Genomic DNA, 9,941 nt, shown 5'->3' with positions numbered 1-9,941 from the left:
GGTCCTCCTGACTCATGTTGCTATAATAAGGGGAAGAAGAAGATCCCTTTTTGCTTGAATGGACTCCATGGTGTGGTCTAGATGCTATGATGCCTTGTCTCATGTGAATTTTGGAGTGAGCCAATGCAGAGAAAAGAAGTGAGACTCAGAGAAGTTAAGTAACATGGTCAAGGTCACACCTCCCTGTTTCTACTTCTGGAGAAGGATTCAGGCACATATCCCCAAGGGCCTCCAAGAAAAGGCTGTTGGGCCAAGATGCCCCATGTTGACACTGTTTTGGCTCAGCATCCATCCCCAAAGGCCTCGAAGAAGGAGCTGGTGGGCAGAGATGCCCCAATTCAATCCAGTTAGACTTCCATCTGCCTTTGCAAGCACTCTAGCCTCAAGGGCAAAACACTGTTCTGGGGCAAGGACAAAAGAGAACTAATCAAGATTGAAAGCAGGACTGGGGGCCCCCAAGCACTGCCTCGCTGGGCTTCAGTGACATGAGATAACCCTATACTTGTCTTGGTTTTTCAAATGTATTTTTATTTTATTTTATTGGAAGCTCTTATCATAATCCATATACTTGCCTAGGTTTTTGCAAACATCTCCAAAGTGGATAATATCTCAGGTCTTTTCAGGAGCCCAGCCCACACCAAAGCAAGACTCCCTAGTGCAAGCCGAAGAGGGGCCCATGTTGAGGAGCATCCAGGGTCAAGCATCACACCACCCCCTTGTTTCTGGTTAGGTGTGCCCCGTGACCTGAATCGTTCAGGGATGCAACATGATGTTTGTGGACATCTGACAGAAGCATGACTGGGGCAAGCTCCTAGGCTTGCAAAGACGGGCTGTTGGCTCCCTTAGTCATCAAATGGTCCATTCATTCGTCCTAGAGACAGTGACCAGTTCCTTCCTCTCATTCATTCATTCTCAAGATCTATTCCCAATCTCCTTCCTTTGTCTTCCTCTATGAGTACTATGGAATAATCATGCTTCATTTCCCAGCCTCCCTGTGCTGGCTTTGTGACTTCGCTCTGGCCAATGAGCTAGAACTTGACATATGATCAAGAGGGGTCTAGGGGAGTGTTGCCCTTACAATTAAAATGGGGATGAATGTGATCAGCTGTCCCTTTCCCACTCGTGGCAGTTACATAATCTGGCGTTGACTTGAGACTTTAAGAGTGAAAGGGTGGAGTTTAGCCTGTCAATCAGGTCGCCCCTTGATGACCTCATTTGGAGGTGCTATGGAGATAAATAGCTGGCTGGAAGCGGGGCCCACAGACTCTCCCTGCGAGACATTCCTGTTGACAAGACACATGGAGTTATGTTGATGGAGCCAGAGCCCTGGAGCTGGAGGAGCCACATGGAGACCCACACCAGTGCTGAGATGCTTCCACCACCACTCGATCCACAAGACTTTCCATCCACTGGCCTGTGATCTTCCATTGCATGTGTTGTGTGAGTCTGAAGAGAAACTTACAGACTGGTGTTGGACATATGGGCTAATATCAGACTTATGGACTTGATCTGGATTGGGCTGGGATGTTTTCTCAATATACAATTGCTCTTTTATATAAAGCTCTTTCGTATACACACATGAGTGTCTATGAAGTTGTTTCTCTAGTCTACCCAGACTAACACACCACTCCTTTCCCTCCTACCCTGGAAAATAAATGCAATGCCCAGAGATGCAGCAGCCCCCTTGTGACATGAGGCACTCACTGGAAGAGACTCAAGCCAAGAACATCATAGGGTGTAGGGGGAGATGGAGCTCTGAAAGTGAAGCCAAAACCACCTGCCTCTAGACCAGTGGTTCTCAACCTGTGGGTCGTGACCCCTTTGGGGGTCAAACGATCCTTTCAAAGAGGGTGTCCGGTTCATACCAGTAGCAAACTGACAGTGGTGAAGAAGCAACGAAAATAATTTTATGGTTGGGGGGATCACCACCATATGAGGAACTCTATGAAAGAGTCATGACGTTAAGAAGGTTGAGAACCACTGCTCTAGCCTTGTGGGAGGGAAGTCAACTCCCACTTGCTAAAGTCACAGAAAATTCTGGTTGTCTGTTATTTGCAGCCAAATGTACTTTTCCAAAGATGTGGCTACTATGAGCAAGACAGACACAGCACTGCCTCTCAGGAGCTCCTACTCTGGTATTGTTGTTGTTTTGGGGTCCCATTGAGTTGACTCCAACTCAAGGCAACCCTACACACAACAGAACGAAATATCACCCAGTGCCGCATCATCCTCACACCTGTCCTTATGTTTGAGCCCATTGATGCAGCCACTGTGTCAATTCAGCTCCTTTGGGACTTTCCTCTTCTTTCTGCCCCTCCTCTTTTCCAAGTGTGATAATTAGGGGGTTTTTGGTGCCGACATGGCTCCCATTGAAATATGTGGGAGGAGCTTGATTGGAAGACAACTTGAAATAAATGGCTCTCCGGGGCTGGTCTCTTTATTTTTCTCCCTGGTGATTGGACCAGTGTGCTGCTGCCTGAGTTAGCTGCTCTGCACTACCTGTGGGCAGAGCCGACTCATGGATCCTGTTACCATGCCTTGCATTGCTATGCCTTGAGGCTCCATCGCCTCCTGCTTCACTGCATTGCTGCACCTCTGCTATGCCTCCACATCTCCTCGTCCTGACATTGCTGCCCCCACCTTGCTAAGTTTGCTGCCTTTGGGCAGACTCTGAAACTCCCTGTCTGCTTCCTTGACCTTGGACAAGCGGCTGGAGTGAGTTGGAAGAAACTTCATTCAACATATTAACTGTCCCACGAAAGTGAGTTGGACTGAGCCCTCTGAACTGCTGTGTGGACTAATTAGCTGTTGTATTCCTTCTCGCTGTATAAACCTATCCTTTTATATATATCATCATGTGTTCTGGCTCTGTTTCTCTAGAGAACCCTGCCTAACACACCAAGTATGAGCTCCTTCTCCACGGAGTGGTCTCTCCTGACAACATGTTTAAAATGCACAAGACAAAGTCTTGCCAACTTTGCTTCTAAGGAGCCTCCTGGTATACAGATGTGAGGTGGTTAGTTTATTGTGCCAACCTGGCCGATAAACACATGTAGGGTTAATTGAAGGGCAGAGGGATAAATGGCTCAGTGAGCCTCGCCTTTCGAGTTCTCGGGTCTCTTGCTTTCTGATGGTCAAACCAGGTGCAGTTGCCTTAGCCAGTTCCCTGCTTCAGCTGGCAAGGCTGACTTCCTGCAAGACATCCCCAAGGAGAAGCCGCATGGACCTACCCCGATGCAGCCCTGGGTGCTGGAGCAGCCGTGTGGAGACCCCTGTCAGTGCTGAGATGCTTACTCATTCACTGACTTGGCTTTCCTCCTGCAGTCGGCATCATTGCGTCTGTTTTGTGAGATGGAGGAGGACTTTGTGGATTGGTGTTGGACATATGGGTTAATGTTGGACTTGTGGGCTTGGGCAGCACTGGGTTGGGATGTTTTCTTGATGTGCACTTAACCTTTATATAAAGCGCTCTCTTATACATGCATTTCTGTGGATTTGTTTCTCTAAAGTACCCAGACTCACACAGGATGTGTTAGCTGCTTTGACAGTCCATGGTACTTTCAATAGTCTTCTCTAGCACCACAGTTCAGACATGTTGGTTCTGCTCCAGTCTTCTTTATTCAAGGTCCAGCTTTCACAGGCACATGAGGCAATTGGAAAAACCACGGCTTGGGTCAGGCACACCTCAGTTCTCAAAGTAACAGTCTTGCTGTGCAAGACTTTCAAGAGGACCTGCACAGCAGATCTACCTGATGCAGTGAGACATCGGATCTATTGACTGCCATTCCCACGAGCCTTGGCTGTGGCCCCAAGCAAGATGGAACCTCGTGACAGGGGAGAGAGGTCAAAGGAAAGAGGGGCGGTGAAAGTGGGTGCCACTGTACACTGACGTCTCTGCCTAACGTTACTGTGCAGGCGGGCCAGCAGAGGCCAAGCCATTCCCTTCCCAAATCAGATTCCTTCGCCTCTTGCCACTTAAAATAGGGAGAAGTCCAGCTCCCTGCAGCTCCGACCCTGCACAGGCCCTGCTCTGGGTGCCGAGCCAGCTTCTCTCCGGCGGGTGCAAGTTCCCGTGTGGTGGTTGTTAGTCGCTGTGGGGTCCGTTTCAGCTTACGGCAACTCCATGTGCAACCGAGCAAAAATAAAACGCTACCTGGCACTCTAGCACCATCCCCGTGGGCACTTCGCTCCTGCCCTTGGTGGCCAGCACTGTGTGTCTAGAGCACGTTCCTCCCCTGCTGGATGCATCTTCCAGCACTGTATCAGATGGTTGCCTGTTGAGATCCATAGAGTTCTCGTCACATAATCTTCAGAAATAGCTCGCCAGGCCTTTCTTCCTAGTCTTAGTCTGGAAGCTCCGATGAAACCTGTCCACCATGAGTGACCCTGCTGGGGTTTGAAGCATTGGTGCCATAGCTGCCGGCATCACAGTGACACACAAGCCCTGGCAGCAGGACAAACAGACACACAGGGGGTGGATGTCCAATGTGCTCTCCTCCCTTCCCCCCCCCAGGGAAGGGAAAGTCCAGGCATGACTTCATAGCCACCGGGGAAAGGCCAGTTTCCTGGCTTCACTCTTTCTTTCCTTAGAAGCACAGCTCCAAGGCTACAGCTAGCTGAGCCCTGCAGGGCCTTCTGCCCACATCCTGTTTAACTGAGGGAATTCCCTCACCAATTAGAGGCTTCCCTTCCAGCTGCCCCTGCCTTCCCCACACCTGCTGAGAAAAGCAGGTGTGGGCCATTAGCCCTCAGTTTGGCCACCACCTTGGGTCACGTCATTGTTCCTGAGTTGGCCACTGCCCTGCAGAAATGACCCCATGGGGAAATGTTCAGGGGAAGGCTGAGCACATGGCAGGCTCCAAAGATCCCCCAAACCATCTTCCCAGTGGGGGGATGGGGGAGACAGGGGGGATCAGGGCTACTGCTGACCACACACCCATGTGTTCTTGACTCAAGGTGGGGCCGTGGTTCAGCAGCTGTAACAGCGTGGCCTGCCTCTCAGCCCTCGCGCTAGATCTGCCATGACAAGAGCCGCCTTTTAGCAAAGGCCAGCATGTGGGCCAGCTGAATATAGCTGTCCCTGGAGACAGGGCCCCAAACTGGGGCCACACTGTCCTGATCCCCGTGGCCAAGGTGACTGCCAGCTCTGGTTGGCCTGGCTTCGTGGAGATTCAGCCAACGCCACCAAGCCCAGGGCCAGCTTCTTCCCGACGGCCTTCCTGGGACTCACGACCCACCCTCCCAGCAAGGATCAAAAGTGTCCACTTGGACACCAAGCCACCCCCGAGGCAAAAATGTCAGGGCCTTGGGGTGTGCTGGCCTGGAGAACGCTTCTCCCCAGCCTCCAACTGCAGGGAGGGCGTGGCATGGATGTTGGAAGTCCCGGGGCGGCTGCGGGACGGCCCCCCGCAGGAGTTAGGGTTATCATGAGGGGGCCCCTGATAGTGCAAATGGGGAAGGGCCACTCGCTGAAAGCCAAACAGGTCAGCTCCACTCCAAGGTGCCTACGAAGAAAGGCCTGGCAGTCTACTTCGGAACAAGGAGCCACAGAAACCTTATGGATCCATTTTACTCTGATACCTATGGGTTTGCAGCTGCTCTTGGATTATCACCATTTGGGAGGCCTGGTTAAGCCCTTGGCTGCTAACCAAAAGGTCAGCAGTTTGAACCCACCAACAGCAGGAGAAAAGGATGGCAGTCGGTCTCCATAAAGATCCTCAGCCTTGGAAAATCTCCGGGGACAGTTCTGCTCTCTCCTGGAGGGCTTGCCGTGCATCAGAAGAGCGTGAGGCTTTTTGTTTTTGTAATCACCATGTTTCAGATAAGGAAACTGAGGCATAGAGGGGGGGCTGGGCCTTGAAACCACCAAGCTCAGGCCATAGTACCCCTGTGCCTAAGCCTCGTGCTACCCTTTCTGAGCAGGGCCCTGGTAAGAAAGCAGTTGGTCCTTCCCAGGCGGCATCAAGCAGAGAGCTCATGGGGTTTGAGGAAGGATTGTGACCCAGGCCCCAAGGTGCTGATGATCTCCCGGCTGCTGCTGCTCCAATTCCTCAGCTGAATGTTCGATGCCAGCCCGCTCCCTCTGGGCCACGAACCGGAGAACCAGCCAGAGTCTGTGGGAGAAAGCGGGAGCTTCCTAGGAAGGCTTGTGGATTTCCCAGACGCATCTGGTGGGCACTCCAGGTGCCCGAGACAGCTTCAGAAAGTTTTCCCAGGTGAACTCCTAGCTGCTGTGCCAGCCTTGCCTCTGATGGGTATGGTCAGGGACGGCTGGCACTGTCTGGTGACTGGCGTCCAAACTTCCCAAGGTTCAGACCTGGCCTGCTTCTAGCTCAGAAGTTCAAATGCCAGAGAAGGCACTCACGTGTGATGGAGTGAGTGCAGTACTGCTGGAAGCTGAATTCTCCTCCTGTCAGCAATGCAAGCAGGAGCCCTGGTAGCGTAGGGGATCGCATGTTGGGCTACACATCTCAAGGTCAGCAGTTCAAAACCACCAGCCACTCCATAGGAGAACGACACCGATGTCTGATCCTCTAAAGAACTGAAGTCTCAGACACCCCACATGGGCAGCTTAACCCTGTCCTATAGGGTCACTAGGAGTTGGCAACGACTTGATGGCAGGGAGGGTGGGTTGGGTTCATTATATGCCAAGGAGATACGGGCATATGAGGAAGACTCCGGAAGGGAACAACCAAAAGCTCAAAACAAAAAGCTCACTGCCATCGAGTCGATGAGGAGTCATAGCGAACCCCTACAACAGGGAAGACCTGTCCCTGTAGGTGCTGAGACTGTCACTCTTTACATGACTAGGAAGCCTCCTCTTTCTCCTAGGGAGCGGCTGGTGGTTTGGAACTGCTGACCTTGGGGTCAGCAGCCCCACGTGTAACCACTATGCCACTAAGGTTCCTAATCACTAGCAAAGAGAAACACAGTGGAGTTCAAGCCTGTGGACTGCTATGACCAGGCTCTGGGACCCTGCCACCCTGGTCACTACCGATTGGCTACAGGACACATCATCATTCCATATGGCCCCACTCCAGCAGCTGTTCACCGGCATACTGTGTGTCGGCTTTTGAAATCCAGGGACAGTGGGTACCTGTGATACAGGCTGCCTGACTGTATTTGCAGAACAAATTGCCACCCCTGGATCAGACAGTTCATAATCAAGGCCAACCATCTCCGAGGGGGGCTTCGAAGAATTTGGGGTGGTGGTGGTGGGAAGGGTGGTGGTGGGAAGTAGAATTACAAGATAATGGAATAACTTCTCCACATACCATAGGAAGTTTTCAAGTAAGGGATCTTGGTTCCTGTCTCAGTCCAAGAGAGCAGCCCCTGCTGTTGATGACAAATGTATCCCTGTAGGTCTTGCTCCTCCCCTCGGAATGGATGAATGCGAGATGCAGACAATACAGAACACCCACCTTCCCGCTAGCTTCTCACCACTTCCCACCACATCCACCACCTTCCCACCATTTCCACCATTTTCACCACCTTCCACCACTTCCACCACCTTTGGCCACCTACCACTATCTTCCACCACCTCCCACCATATCCCATCACTTCCCACCACCTTCCACCACTTCAACCACCTTCCTACCACTTCCCACCACCTTCCACCACTTCAACCACCTTCCCACCACTTCTCACCACTTCACCACCTTCATCCTACTTCTACCTCTTTCTCACCACTCTCGCCAGCATTGCCAGGGCTGTGGTGCAAAGCTAGAAAGAGTGCCGGAGGTGGGGAGAAGCCACAAGAGGTTCGCTGGAAGGGTCCAGGTAGGAAGACTGCCTACTGGCTATGCTCCAGGTAGAGCTGGGGCACGATGGGATCCCAGGGAAAGGCACGGCGGTGCGGAAGGGCTGAGCGAGCATTTCCGTGGGTGTTCCATAGGTGCTGGATGGTTTGAGTTTCATCTCTATACTCTGAAGCCTGAATGCCTCTTAGGCTTGAAGAGTTTTCCCATCTCCCTTGAAGTAGGACCACACTGTGTCTTCCTCCCCTTTCCCAGGCTTCTAAATGCAACATGGTGTACACAGAATGCGGCAGGACCAGGCTCTTGTTTTCTCCCTCTTACACGTTGTCCACTGGGTGGGCCGTGCCTCTCTTTGCCCATCTGTAAAGTGGGGTGGAGGGTAGCTGACACCTGGCACACAGAGATGCTGTGAGAACCCAAAGGAACAGCCACCATGTGCTGAAACACAGTGACTCCTGCTAAGCACGACCAACACCAGCTACCCTGCCAACGGAGTAGGGGTATCCGTTGGGTGTTAACCACAGAGTCAGCGGCCCAAGATCACACACCAGCCGCTCTGTGGGAGTAAGATGAGACTTTGTAAGTCAGTAAAGCATCTGGGACATCCACGGGGGCAGTTCCCGCCTGTCCTAGAGGGACACTGGGAGTCAGAATGGACTCAATGGCGGTTGAGTGAGCTCGTCATCCGTGAGCCCTGGAGGTGTGATGGGTAAGAGGTTGGCTACCAACAGAAAAGTCAGGGGTTGCCACCTACCAGCTGCTCCTTGGGGGCGGGGTGGGGGTGGGGTGGGGGGGGATGAAGCTGGATGGGAGCAGGGGAGGGTGGGTAGTCTGCTTTCATCAAGATTTACAGTCTTGGAAAACCTGTGGGGCGGCCTTGGGAACCCTATGTCAAAGGAGGGTGGCCCTCTCAATCCGGATCAACCTTTGATGGTACCCAACCACCATGAACCTTCAGCAGCATCTTCCTGAGCTCCGTTGGTGGAGACTGGCATTGCCATGCCCTCGGCTTTCTCTCCAACCCCTCCCTCTTCTTCCAAACACTCAAGCCGTCCGAGGGGACCCCAGACTGGGTTTATTGGGGTTCTCTGAGTCTCCCCTGTGTGTACACCCAGCGACACAGCCTAGAGGAGCAGGGGCCTTGGGGCCAATAGGAGACCCACGGTGAACTGCGGCGTTGCTTGCCAACAAACAAAAGTTGCCTTTCATCAGATCCGCTGCTCCAGGAGAGAGGAGCCACTTCCTCCCGCCGCCGCTTTCTGGACGCAGACAGCCGAGGCGAGAAAACAGCACACGTTCTGCCTGTGATAAAACCATCGCAATCAATTTCGGCAGCTCGCGGCAGCTCCGACAGACTCTGCGCCGACTGGATCCTGTTACCGGGAGTGGAGAGAGTGGGGAGGGGCTGGCAGGGGTGGGAGGGTGGGGGTGGGTGGGAGGGGGCCTTCTGGGAGCCTGGAGCATTTGGCCGTCCTCAGATGGGCCCCATTATGCCTATAGGCTGGCGCCACTGCCGTGGGGGGAGGCAGGGGAGATGGGGCGGGGGGTGAGGGGGGCGGCTGCCAGTGTTAGCTTAACTCCTGCGGTCTCACAGACTAATTGCTCACGGTGGAAACAAGCCTCAAAGTGCTTTGGCCTCGTCAATAATAGGGTATTAGATGCCTTCCATTCCGAAGATCATTGATCGGACTCCTCACCAGGCCTCCTCCTGGCTCCGCTCCACTCCGGACGCTCCCCGCACCTACCCTCCCCTCCCCCCCCCCCGTAGGTGCCCCCCCCCCAACACACTCACACTCACACGCACACCATCTCTGATGACTCTTCTTCCTTTTTTTAAAAAGTGTTTTCTAAGCGTGTGTTTAGCATCAGTGGTGCCTAAGTGCTAATTGTTACACCACAGATTGATTGGCGACGAGATGGCTTGCCAAGTTTTTGTAGTCTCCTGGGGCTCAGGGCTGGGGCCGGGGCAACAGAGAGCCAGAGGAAGGAGGAAGGGCGGGGAAAGGCCAAGGGGTAGGGGTGGCGGGGGTTGAGGGGGCAAGAGGGAACGGAGGGGGATCCTGGGTCCTTCGGAGCAGCTTCTCAGGTAGCGGGTCCGTCACAGGGCTGGGAACTGCGTGCCACGTTCCCAGGGAATGGGGGCAACGTCTGTGGGTATTCACAGTGATTCTTGTTTTGTGGCTT

The sequence above is a fragment of the Tenrec ecaudatus genome, chromosome 16 (assembly GCF_050624435.1).
Source record: "Tenrec ecaudatus isolate mTenEca1 chromosome 16, mTenEca1.hap1, whole genome shotgun sequence".
Classification (NCBI taxonomy): Eukaryota; Metazoa; Chordata; class Mammalia; order Afrosoricida; family Tenrecidae; genus Tenrec; species Tenrec ecaudatus.
The sequence above is the reverse complement of the archived record's forward strand: the minus strand, read 5'-3'. Positions refer to the sequence as shown.